General features: G+C 43.4%; 1 long non-coding RNA gene across 1 annotated transcript in view; it reads left to right on the top strand.

Annotated features, from left to right (window-relative positions):
- Positions 1-10,392, top strand: part of LOC122815296 — a 520,377-nt gene extending 509,985 nt beyond the window's left edge. The window contains exon 4 of the long non-coding RNA XR_006366944.1: positions 10,196-10,392. This is a non-coding gene — a long non-coding RNA (uncharacterized LOC122815296). The remainder of the gene's footprint in view (positions 1-10,195) is intronic.
- Positions 10,393-12,565: the final 2,173 nt, after the last annotated feature.

The following is a 12,565-nucleotide window of genomic DNA, read 5'->3' as shown; positions in this document are numbered from 1 at the left end:
AATAGAATGATCCAGAGGGAAGCAAATGTATGAAAATATCACTACTGTTGGTGGGTCACGATGCATAAAAAGCATTCAACAGAATAAGGTGGGATTTTGAGTATGGCAATAGAACAGTTTGCATTCCGTGATACAATATTAATGTTAACTGAGAGTATGTAGAGGGATTGGAGTCAAAAATTAAAATAGAAGGTTTCCTCTCTGATAAGGTATTTGAACAGGGGAACCAGCAGGGGTGTCTTCTTTCCTCTTTATCTGACATTGAGAAAAGAAAATGAAGGATTCAGAAATTCAAGGGTATAATTTGTATGGTAATCAAGAAAAGTCATCTGTATTAGGAGATGGTATTATTTTGTACTTGATAAAACCAGAAGAGTACATCTCAGGGTTGCTACTGCACCTCCACAGAGGTGGCCTAGCAACAGACCTGGGGAATTACAGACCAGTAAATCTGACTAGCCTTGTTTGTAAGGCCATAGAAAGTATCATTATGGACCTCATAAATAAAAATATAGATTACCTCCAAACCTTGGATCCTACCCAATGCAACTTTGTCAAGGGCAGATCCTGTCTGTTAAATCTTGTGGATTTTTTCGAAAATGTAATTAGGATCATTGATGAGGGCAGATCTGTGCACACAGCATACCTCAACTTGCCAAAGACTTTCGACACAGTCCCAGACTCTGACATTACCAATAAACTTGGCAAACTGAATGTAAATCCCTTTGTTGTAAGATGTGTTGCTAACTGGCTCACAAACTGGACACACACTATCAAAGTGGGCGACTCTATATCAATCTGCAGACCTGTTAACAGTGGGGTGCCACGGGAGTCTGTGCTGAACCACCTACTGTTTGGTATATACTTCTCAGAAGTTCAGGTCAAAACTGAGGGGTTGTGGCTGACCAAGTTTGCTGATGACTGCAAACTGGATGCAATTATTGAATCCCCAAATTATGTCAGTATACTCCAGGAGGGTCTTGCGCAGACCAATGACTGGTGTCTTACAGTCTTAAACTGAATGCAAAGAAATGCACCATCATTCCCTTCGGCACAATGTCCCTTCACACTATCAAATCAAACAATACCCTAAGTACCCATGAAGTGGTAACGGACTTGGGTTCGCAAGTTAACTACAACCGTAACTTTGACCACCATGTGTCTACTGTAGTAAGGAAGGCTTTCTGTGTAGCACATGTGATTAGTAAAGGCATTGCTTTGCGAGCAAAAGAGGTAATAACCCCTCTGTGCTCTGCACTAATTATGCCCATAATTGAGTGTAACCCCCCATTCTGCATGTACTGTACAGAGCACCTTCAACAATTGGAGACACCTCAGAGGTTTCTAACAAAAATCAAGGGATTCCAGCACATGCTGTACACAGGCAGAATAAAGTCCTTTACTTTACTCTGTATCATGTAGACTTCTTAGGGGAGACGTATGCCTGGCTTGCAGAGCAATCTCAGACCCAAACCTAATGAACTTGCTGCATATCCATAAATCAAATGGGACTAGTGCCACCCGTTCCCGGGGCCTAAATATGGCCTGCAACTTAAATAGGACATGCTGGCGAGACAGATTTATCTCCCAGCAACTGCCACGTCTTTGGAATAGGCTACCAGTTCATGTGAAACAGGGCACTTCTATGACACTGTTCAAGAGGAACTTGGATGAGTGGATGAGGCACAATAAATTCTTACCGGGGCTAGCACCCACAACCCTCCTGGACATGGGCAGTCATCACTAAATGCAGTCTTTGGTATTGACTAGTACCTCTACTGTATTACATTGGGTTGAAACGGCTAGGCTTAAAATGGCCTCCAAGTTGATAGCCTAGTAATCTCCTATGATCCTATGAAGGCGGGGCAAAGAGAGAGCGTTACCAGAAGGTCATCTTCATAGACAGTAACTCCTCCTTCTCTCTCTCTCTTGTCTGTTAGTATAGACTGGGGATAAGATTTCATTACCTTTTATTTTAGGTTTTACCCGCGTTTCTGTGAGGATGGCTATATCTGGGAAGTACAAATCTAACCATGTCTGAAATTCAGTAACTTTATTACAGATCTTTCTAATGTTAATATGAAAGATGTATAGCGAGGAGTCTGTCTGAGGAAGGGTAGCTCTGGTATTGGCCTGAGGGGGAGCAGTTTGATTTGAAAGGTAGAAATATGTGACTCCAATGTTAGGGTGCATCTCCACTTAGTTGTAATTGAAGGGTGTGGTGGTGGACGATGAGCCACTTTATCTTGTTTTTTTATCATGGCCTAGTTTCATGTCTGTTTATGAAGTTACAGATTGCATTTGAAGACATGGATAAAGGTAGTGGAGAAGAGACTAGATGATATGGAAGTATGATCTTTGAAAGGAAGCTGATTTTTTTTTTTTTTTTATTAATTGTAGACTATGTACATTGGTGGTGTCATAGTAGGTGTATGGTATGTAGAAGTGAGGATAAGTAGAAGTAAAGTAGGCAAGAGGTAAGAGTGGAGGTAAGTGTTATTGGAGTGTATAACCTGGTTTGAGGGAATTATAGAATAGAGTGGTGGCAGTTGGTTAATGGTGGGGGATGAGATAAGTGGATCTGATGTTGTCTGTTCAGTCTTCATCAGACCTGTGGGTCTCTGTTCTGAGTTTGGAACCAACTCTGCCATTAGCAAGCTAAAGCTTTTGAACTAGAGCTCCTGCCACCGTACCCATACTCTCTTGCTCCTCCCAGATATCCCAGATCTCATTTACTCCATATCAGCAAAGCATTGTGGTCATTTTAGAGCTTTTCTGTGGGTTCCTTTTCAACATTCCTTCATGATAAGCAAGTTGGCCTTTGGCCGGTTTCTTTTCTAAAACCTACTCCTATAACTTTTCTGTACTAGTTTTTAAAAAAAAATAATCTGTTTGTTGTTAGTCTACTGCCGCATGTTTTTCCATCATGCCTTTACTCCTTCTCTTTTTCCTTCTACTGGGCCATTGCAGATGGAAGGAATAAGATGGCCCTCAAAGGGCTTGTTCTATCTCCTTCTCCAGCTATCCCTTCTGTCTCAGGGGTTCAATCCCCCCTGACAAGAAATCCAAGGAGGCCAGGGATGCTAAGAAATGGCCCCCAGATCCCTCCACTTTAGTTCTGTTGGAGCCTCCCAAAAAGGCTCTGAGAACCTCTGAGCAGAGTCCTTCAACTCGGATTTTTGCACTGAACCCTCCGCCCTCTGCCTCTGTCACCTTGCCGGGTCCGGATCCTTTGGTGCTGAGTACATCCCCTTGGGATGCCTGTCCCAGACCTCACTCCAGGCCTTCCTCTGTCTCCTCATTCATCAGGTCCTCTTGGACCCTGTCTGAGAATGAGGTGGACAGATTGAAGTGGAAATTTCTCTGTACACTTGTTCAGATGGGAGTCATTCCAGCTCCGTCCCCTACGGGACCTGTGAGCAGAGCTTCCCCTTGCCGAGTAATATCTCCTCCTCCGATCCAGCTTTCCACTTTGCAGTTTCTGGATGCATCGGACCCAGGTGCTGGTTCATTGGGTCCTGTCGTCTTTTCAACTTTGAGCCTGACTGCTTCCCTGACTCACTCTGTGCAGATCATGTCAGGGCCAAGCATGTCTCAGAGCCGAAGCCTTGACATCTAGTCTGGGGGGATGACCTCTGGAAAGTTGTTGGCGCTGTCACTTCCCCTTGGTGCCTTGGCATTCATCAGCTTGGTGCCAACTCCCTCCCTCAGAGTGGAGGGCAATTGGTGACCGGGGATGGTCAGTTCCTGACCCTTCAGAGCAGGGGAGGCTTCCTTGGGAATCCGGGAGTCCATCAGCCTTCAAGGTGGTGGAGAGGATCCCCTAAACTCCTAGGAAATTCTTGGCTTCTACAGTATTAGATCCACCCCTTCCCCTCTGAGCTGTGCATCGGAGACACCTAGATTTCCCAGAGGAATCCCACAGCAGACATTGACTTCGATGAAGGGGAGGGGTCTCCTAGATCTCCACCTGAAGTCTGCTTTGGAGACATTTTGGAAATCCTTTATCAGAGAGGTGGCTGGTTGACCCCAACGAGCACCCTGGATGAGTCAGTGTTCCTGAAGGTCTTTGGGACAGGCCAGTCTACATCCTGGGTGTCCCCCCCTGCAGACCAGTTAGTGGACCTGGTGTCTGCAAGGGCATGGCAGGAACCAGATGCTGCCGAGCCGATACCAAAAAGAGCTGGCAAAATTCTCAGTACTCCTCAGGATAGACCCCACTGAACTTAAAGGCATTTCAGTAGATCCCACAGTAGTATGGCATGGAAGTTGCAGCAGCCACACCACAAAGAAAGAGCTTACCCTTTTCACTCAGAGCATTTAACTACTTTTTCCACTTTGAGGCTACAGAGGGACTTGCTTAAGGATCTCTCTACCTCCAGCCCTGAGTCCACGATGGCAGAGGAATGGAACTCCTTCTCCTTCCATATAGCCACTCTGCAGTCCATTTCCAATGTATCCATGAGGCTCCTCTAGCGCAGTTGAGGGTACCTCTAGGGCGGCTGGTTCCAATATTGCCATTTGGTGTTATGCTTGGATGCAGCTGTATGACTTTGCAAAACATCTTTCTTCAATGCCCCTTCTGACCGTTCCTCACTCTTTGGACCGACAGGATGAGACACACACTCCTGCAGCAAGAAAGATGGAAAGAAACATTACTACTGACAGCTTGCTTACATGTGAGAGTTCTTCAGTGGACATTGTCAGTTCAGTGGTCCCTTCTGCACCAAACCCTGAATCATCCTATAAGACTTTCTTAGGTGAGCAGAAATTCTCTATTGTGGTGGCTTCACCATCCAGAAGTCACACAAAGTCGATCGTTCATTCTTCCCACTCCCATCGCCACTCTGACCACAGATGCCTCCCAGCTGGGACGGGGCATTACCTGGGACGGACAGTTCAAGGCACGTGGACTCCCCAGGAGACCAACCTGCATATCAGTGTCCTAGAGATGAGGGCGGTACTTCTAGTGTTGCAAGCACGTCTCTCCCTTCTCCCTCTAGGGACAGTTGCGATTCAAACTGACAACATGTCTGTTGTGTGGTGCATCAACAAACAAGGTGGAATCAGGTCTTACTCCCTTTTTTGAGGAGCAATGAGTGTGGTAGTGGGCTCTCTCTACCAACTGCTTTTTAATTGCAGTGAACATTCCGGGGGAGCATGACTTACTGGTGGACAGGCTCAAGAGTCTTATTGATGCCTAACATGGGGTCTCTGAATCTGTTGGTGGCAAACAGAATTTTCCTCAAATGGGGTCAACCTTGCTGCAGCCTGCCCCTTCAACAGCAAATGCAGCAGCAGATACTTTGCCTTTATTCCTCCACAGGGACAATCACCAAGAGATGCTCCAGTCCATGCTTGGCCCCCTGGTCTACTTTATGCATTCCCACCTGTTCCTCTGATCTGCAAAATTCTTCAGAAAGCATGCAGGTTGCAAAGTGATCCTCATTGCTCCCATTTGGTCTTGACAAGTCTGGTTCACCTTCTTGTGGTCTCATCTGATTTGCCTATCATGGACACTGGAACTCTTTCCAGATCTTCTGTCTCTCCCCTCAGGGCAACTCATTCCAGATCTTCACAAATTGAAATTAACTGCATGGTTTCTCCAATTACGATGATGGCTAGGCACTCCTGGATTTCTTCCCCAGCACAGAGGATTTTGATTTCCTCCCATAAGACCTACCAGGAAGATTTATAAAAGTAAATGGAAAAAGTTTTCCATTTGAGCCCAACAGTATCACACTGACATGCTCACGGCGCCCATTTCGGCAGTGTTGGATTTCCTAGCTGATCCGTTTCATTCTGTGGCCATTTTTTTACCGTCAAAGTTCAGTTGGCAGCCATTTTTAATTTCCATATTGGAGAAAATGCTGGATCCTTAGCTGCTTTTAGGCTTTGCAAAGCTCTTCTCAGAAGTATGTTTCTTCTTTGTGCCCCTAGCAAAGATCCTATCCCTCCACGAGATCTCATGTTGGTTCTCCAAGCTTTGCTCTTACTTCCCTTTGAACCCGCTGCGAAGGCACATTTAAAATGTTTGTCCTGGAAAACAACTTTCTTAGTAGCCATTACGTCTGCCAAAAGGGTGTCTGAGCTTCAAGCCTTATCTTCCAAACCCCCATCTTATTTTTCATAAAGACAGAGTTACTCTATGTACTACTGTTTCTTTCTTACCCAAAGTTGCTTCAGTAAATGCCATTAATCAACCCATAAACCTCTCTGTAGTCTTCCCAAATTTTCAGAGTAAGGGAGAATATATGTTGTACCTCTTAGATGTTCATAGACAATTGCACTTTTGTCTAGACAACTGCACTTTTGTCTGGGTAGAACAAATTCTCAGATTCCAAAAAAGCTGTTGTCAAAGCTACCATAGCTTGATGGCTACAGGATTTTATTTCTTATGTTTACTTTCCAAAGAATGTTCCTTTACCTAGGGAAGTCAGACCTCATTCCAAGAGATCCATAGCTACATGTCAGGCCTTTTGGTCTAGGGTTTCTTTGGAAGACATTTGTGTGGCTGCTTCATTGGCAAGCTTCTCACACTTCTGTTTCTCATTGAAAACTTGATATCTCTGGGAATAGCACTTTCTTTGCCTCGGTGGCCTCATGGAAGAATATTCCAGTCTATGTAGCTGGAGACTCTGTCCCACAGTTTGATGAAGACTAAACAGACAACATCAGATAAAGAAGTTATGTATTCGCCATAATGTTCCATCTGTGTTGTCTGCTTCAGTCTTCATCAGTCTTCCCTCCCTCCTTCCTTGTATCTGAAGGACCTGATGAATAGTGCTATGAACCTTTCTTCTGTTTTTTGAGCTCCTGAGTATCTTTTAAGCTTTATTATTAAAACATGTATATGTTTCTATACTGGGAAAATTAGAAGCAAACTCTATCTCAGGTATCTGGTAGGAGCAAAGGAGTATGGGTAGGTTGGGAGGAGTTCTAGTTCGCAAGCTTTAGCTTGCTAATGGCAGAGTCTGTTCCGAGGTCTCTGAACCGAGACCCACAGATTTGATGAAGACTGAAGCAGACAACACAGATGGAATGTTATGCGAGCCCATAACTTCTTTTTGTGTAATTAGGAAGCAGGGATATGGAGAGCTTTGACAAAATGTAGTAAATTTAGGATGTATGAAATAAATTCAGATGTAGTAGGAGGGTTAAAAATATGAGGCTACAAGAAATAAAAATGGTAGAAACATTTAGTAAAAGAGAAGGTATGAATTGGGGAGAGGAAAGAAAGAGGATGGGAGGAAGTGATCATAGATGTTGGCTACAATGAAGAAAGAAGGGATATGCAGGATGATGATTAAGTAGATATGGGTAAACGGAGTCTGCAAGTATTGGTGAAATAATAGTAAATGGTTGGTTTTGTGGATATAGATGCTGTTGGGTGATGAAAAGAAAAGGAGTAGGAATATTGGAGTATAAGTCTTGTGTAAGTGAGGGTGTGTGGGAATTGGTGGTAGGATAGGGGAATGGAACAGGTCTCACCAGCAATAAAGTACACTGTAGTAAGAAAAACAATCAGTCTAACAGTGAAATTGGAGAAGTTTCTGAAGGTAGGTGTGTTTTATTACTTCAGTGGGGCTGTGTTATTGACACGATAAAAGATTGTGGCATGAAAGCTAAACAAGTGGGTATAGGTAAAATGCTATAGTTTAGAGTGGAGGAATTAAGACCATACAGATGTGGAACACGTTATTCTCAATGGGATTTAAGATAGAAAGGGGGGGTACAGTAAAATAATGAGCAGATAGAGAGCCATGGAGTAAGGACAGAGTATGGGAGCAGGCACGTTCTGTTTGAAATTAAATCTATTTGGGAGGGGGAAGGCAGAGCCCTACAAGCAAGTATGTATCTGATGTACTATGCCTATTGTAGTGCTTTACTTCTGCTTCTGTTTATAGTGCAGGTGTTAAAGCTTAATAGAGATCTTATGTAACATAGAGAAAAATAGAGGGTTAAGTTATTTAGGGAAATATAAAGAGTACCACCAGAATAACTGTTTACAGTGCAATACATCTCAATGCTGATATTTTGAAAATAATACTTCATGAAAAGTGTTTTGGTTTGGCAAACATAAGACTTTTCAAAACAGAAGAAGCCTCTGTCTTTTCTGTACCAGGAGGATTTACTGTAGTAAAATTGCTTGTAAAAACTGTAGAAAAACTTAGTTAGTAACTTGTATGTTAGGATTATAACTTGAAGCAGTTTGTTATTTTTCTGTATACGTTGTGTACAGCTATTGCTGATGCACCTGCTGCATAGAAGTATTGTTTTGGATGAAGTGCTGCTGACTTTGCTTCAGACACATGATATTTAAACTCTTATAATGGAATACAAAAACTAGTTATTTACCTTTTTTCCATAAAGATTCTGATCAACATGATTAGACAAATATGCTTATGCTGAGAGCATTAAAATATTGAAACAATCATGTCAGTACACTAAATGGTTTAATTGCTTAAATATCCATTTAAGCTTTTTATTGCCATGTAATTTGACAGTTAATTCCTGATGAATCAAAGGCTTTAAGTGGATACATAGCATATCATTGCTGTAAAGTTCCTGGGAAAAATACAGTTCGGGAAAAAATTGTAAGTGATTCTCAACTTTCTCATAAGTCTGAAATTTGGCTGGAAAAAGGGTTTAATTCTAAGCCCAGTTTGTAGTAATGGTGCCCTGCTTACTTCCAATGGGACAATTTCATGCATAGCCATTCCACTTATTTCTTCCATTACCTTATACCTGGTGTCATATTCAAATTGACTGCATTCATTCACTTTATTCATTCTACTCCTTATGTATATTTTATTTACCATATGTATATTTTATAGTCATTCTTAATTTTCTCAACCTCTTCCTCTCACCACTAAAGATCTTTTTGTGTCGCCTACAGCTGTTTTTTATGCACCCCCCCTCCATCCAGCATGCTAGGAGTTCATTAGCCAAGTGTCTGATTATAAACTAACTGTGCATAAATCTAGCTTGATAATATGCACATATTTTCCAAATCATTAAAATATTTTCTAGTTAGCTTATCCAATATTGAAAAATTGTGTTTAAAATATTACAAAACCCTAATGACTAAACTGGTAACATTAAGATTAATGCATATACATGAGAAAGTTCATCTTCAGTGTTCCATCCAAAGCTTTCATTGTTGAGATGTAAGTGAACACATTCCTAAAGTAATTTAACAATTATTTGAGCAGAAGATCTCATAAGAGTTTTTAAAGTAAATTAAATGACATCCATATTCATTTAACACATTTAAACTGTAAGAATGATCATAGGTAGTGTGTCTGACATTAGCATAGAAGGGATTATACTGGACATCTGTGCCCCTTACCACAGTGCTTGAATCTGAGAGGCAAAGAGCAATCATTGTGGAGTCATCATCCAGGAAGCCATAGGAGGCTTGGGGGTTGCTTTAGGTCACTATACTTTGTTACACATTGCACTTAAGAGGTGGATATGCAGTGGGCTTAGTGCGGGGATGTTCCTAACTTCTGTAAGTAACGTAATGCCACAAAGTCTTGCCCGCACCCCCCTGGAATCTGTTAAATCTTCCAGTCTGTGTAAGGGGACATTTAATGATTTGTATGCTACTGAGACCTTTGGGTTTAGTATTCCCTCTGAGAGTGGTGAATTGAGCCCAGCCCCATCATTTTCCTTACCCAGTCTGATTTTGTGTATCAGAGTGGACCATGCAGAGATGTCACATGTCATTTTCACTGCATCATCTGCCCAGCCCCCCCACCTCTGTACTAGTTGTGTGCTGTTAATACATTGCATTTTCCCTGCTGCAGATAACTTTTCTTTGCATTCGCGATTTGAGGAATATTTTGAAGAGCACATTTTATTCTCTGTCTGAACCATCAGTGATGACATTAATTCCAAGCCAGTCTCCCCACTGCAATTTGACAGACTGGTCATGCACACCCATGGTTTGGAAAATGTCAGCCGTTGTAAGTCTGTGTGTTGGAAGTGAAAGTGTTTTTTTTTTTTTTTTCTTTCTTTCTACAACATCCATATGAGAACAAAAAATAATGTAAGGGACACTGAATGCACTGTTAACCTGTGATTTTTTTTTTCATTTGCTAGCTTTATAAGTTTGTCTAGTGACTTTGAAGTGATTAATATAATTATGCTTTTATGTTCCTCACTTTAACAGTAGTACTTTTTTTAACAGATTATGGGAAACCTGTGTGTCCACCTAACTTCAAATGACAGAATGACTTGACAGCCTGAAGACTGTTTACCTATATTTTACTGATGTCAAAGTGTACAATGGAGCTGAAGGTATGGGTGGATGGAGTCCAGAGAATAGTTTGTGGTGTCACAGAAGTTACTACCTGCCAAGAGGTGGTGATAGCCCTTGCACAAGCTATAGGTAAGGACCTTCTGCAAGTGGTTTATGGTAAAGAGCAGACATATGTACATATGTTGTGTGTGCCGTGTTCACTGCACACATGGTTGGAAGTGTTGCATCAGCATGAGTACAAAGTACGATACACAACCTACACAGTCAGTTGGAAGTGAGCATAAGTTAAATATATGCTCATGTTACTACTCTGTCTTAACTAGCAGACTCCACATAGCTCTGCATTCACTCCCAGAGCTAACAAAGTAAATCTAGTTTGTTCCCTGTTAAAATGAAAAGTAATCGAACAGTAGATGTTATGTGGTCCTATCTCGCCTCCATTCTTTACTCACGGGTTCGACTCTGCCAACTATTTCTCTAGCACGAAGTCTCTAATTGGCTGGGCTAACCCGGTATCCCAAGATGCACCTCACCGTAGCCCCAGATCTCGTTTGCCGCTCGTAGAGTTAGGACGTGCTCTCGCTTGGCTGTGGCGAAGTACCTTTTTCAAATACTTTTCTAAGTATTTTAGTAGTCAATTGTATTGTAAAAGCTATTGTAATAGCTACTCTTCTTTTGTGACTAGTTCTTGTGAGTTTTTTGTGAGGACTTTGTGTGTTTGTGGTATTCCTCTGTTTCGCGGGCTAGGCCCGTTTCAGTTAGAGGACTTAGTCCTCTCCAGTGTTGTCCCCTTGTATTTTTTGTACTGGTCTTTGAGTTGTGGGTAGTTGTTTTCCCTCCAAGAAACATTTAACTTAGAGTTTACTTGGCGTTAGTATGTTTTGTTTTTTTCCGCCTTCCTCTTGTGTTGTTTCTGTCGGCTGAGTGTTGTGCGGTTGTTATGTCTAAAGAGCAGAAAGAACATAAACCCTCCGGGTTTAAGAAGTGTACCAAATGTGGCTACAAAATGTCCATTACAGATGGGCGGCACTCCATCTGTGTTTATTGTCTGGGTACTATTCACCTACAAGAGTCCTGCAGTTTGTGCCACGTGTTTAGCCCTAGGGTACTGCAGGAAAGAAAAAATAAACTGATTTTGAAGGGTCTGATTAAGCCTTCCTTTGAGGAGGCCTTAGATTCTTCTTCGTCTTCTAGTGCTAAATCTAAGCCTGCTAAGGCCAAGAAAAGATCTCCGGCTCCATCTGCCTCTTCGGAGCCTTCGGAGAAGGTTTCAAAAGTGGATACTTCCTCCTCAGCTCCATTGTCCTCAGGGCCGCAGGAGAAAGTTTCGGTTATGGATACTACCTCCTCGGCTCCATTGCCCTCTGGGCTGCAGGAGGTATCTGTTGTACTGGAGTCGAAATCTGCTTCGATATTATTGGAGCCTATTCAGAGCCAGTCACCCAGTGTCAGGCATGAGTCTCCAGGTAGGAGATCCCGATCTCCTTCTATTTCTTCCAAATCCTCTAGGCTGTCTGATTTGGATGTGGATATGGTGGTCCAGGGGCTCCTGCAGTTGTCGGTGTTGGCAAAACTTTTTTCGGCTCTGACCCAGTCGGCTCTGGAGCCAGTCCCTGTCCTGGTACCGATGATTCCTCCTCCGAGCACTCGTGTTGCCGGAGTGCCCCGCACCAAGTGATGTCCTTGTGTCGGCTCCAATACCCCAGGTGAGTCTATCGGAGCCGGCGTCTGCTCCAACCATGTCTGTTCCGTCCTCTGGTTTCGGTACTCTGGTTTCCTCAGTCGGACCCGAGGGGGATACTTCGGGACTCCTGTTGGTTCCGAGTCTCCCTCTCGGTGCATCGGCTCGGGGAACCTCGACTCCAGTCGTGGTCTCTGAGATGGGTCAGTCCTCGGATTCGGGGGGACCTGCCTTTGAGGCCATGAGGAGCGCACTGGCTAGATCGTCAGTCACATCACCTGGATCGGTCACTCCATCCCCATACACCCCGGCTAGAGCCTCTGACGCCCCCCTATCCGTGGATGGTGGAGCCTGAAGGTCTGGGGATACCCCCTTGAGCAGTCCCCTGCTTTCAGAGGGCCCCTCAGAGTCGGTGCCTGAGGAGCCCCCCAGAAAGAAGTTGTGCAAGAGGAAGCAAATAGACACCCAGGACGAGTCCCTCACCTCTGATACTGACCTCGAGGAGTCAGAGGGGTCCTGCAAGTCGTCCTCCGATGATGTCTCTTTCTCCAACATCCTGGAGATTTTGAGGCAGAGAGGCAACTGGTCTTCCAAGACCCCCTCTGAGGAGGAGTCAG

This window comes from Protopterus annectens, chromosome 11.part0 (assembly GCF_019279795.1).
Source record: "Protopterus annectens isolate FY-2018-M chromosome 11.part0, PAN1.0, whole genome shotgun sequence".
Classification (NCBI taxonomy): Eukaryota; Metazoa; Chordata; order Ceratodontiformes; family Protopteridae; genus Protopterus; species Protopterus annectens.
Note: the sequence above shows the minus strand (reverse complement) of the source record. Positions and strands in the feature narration are given on the sequence as shown.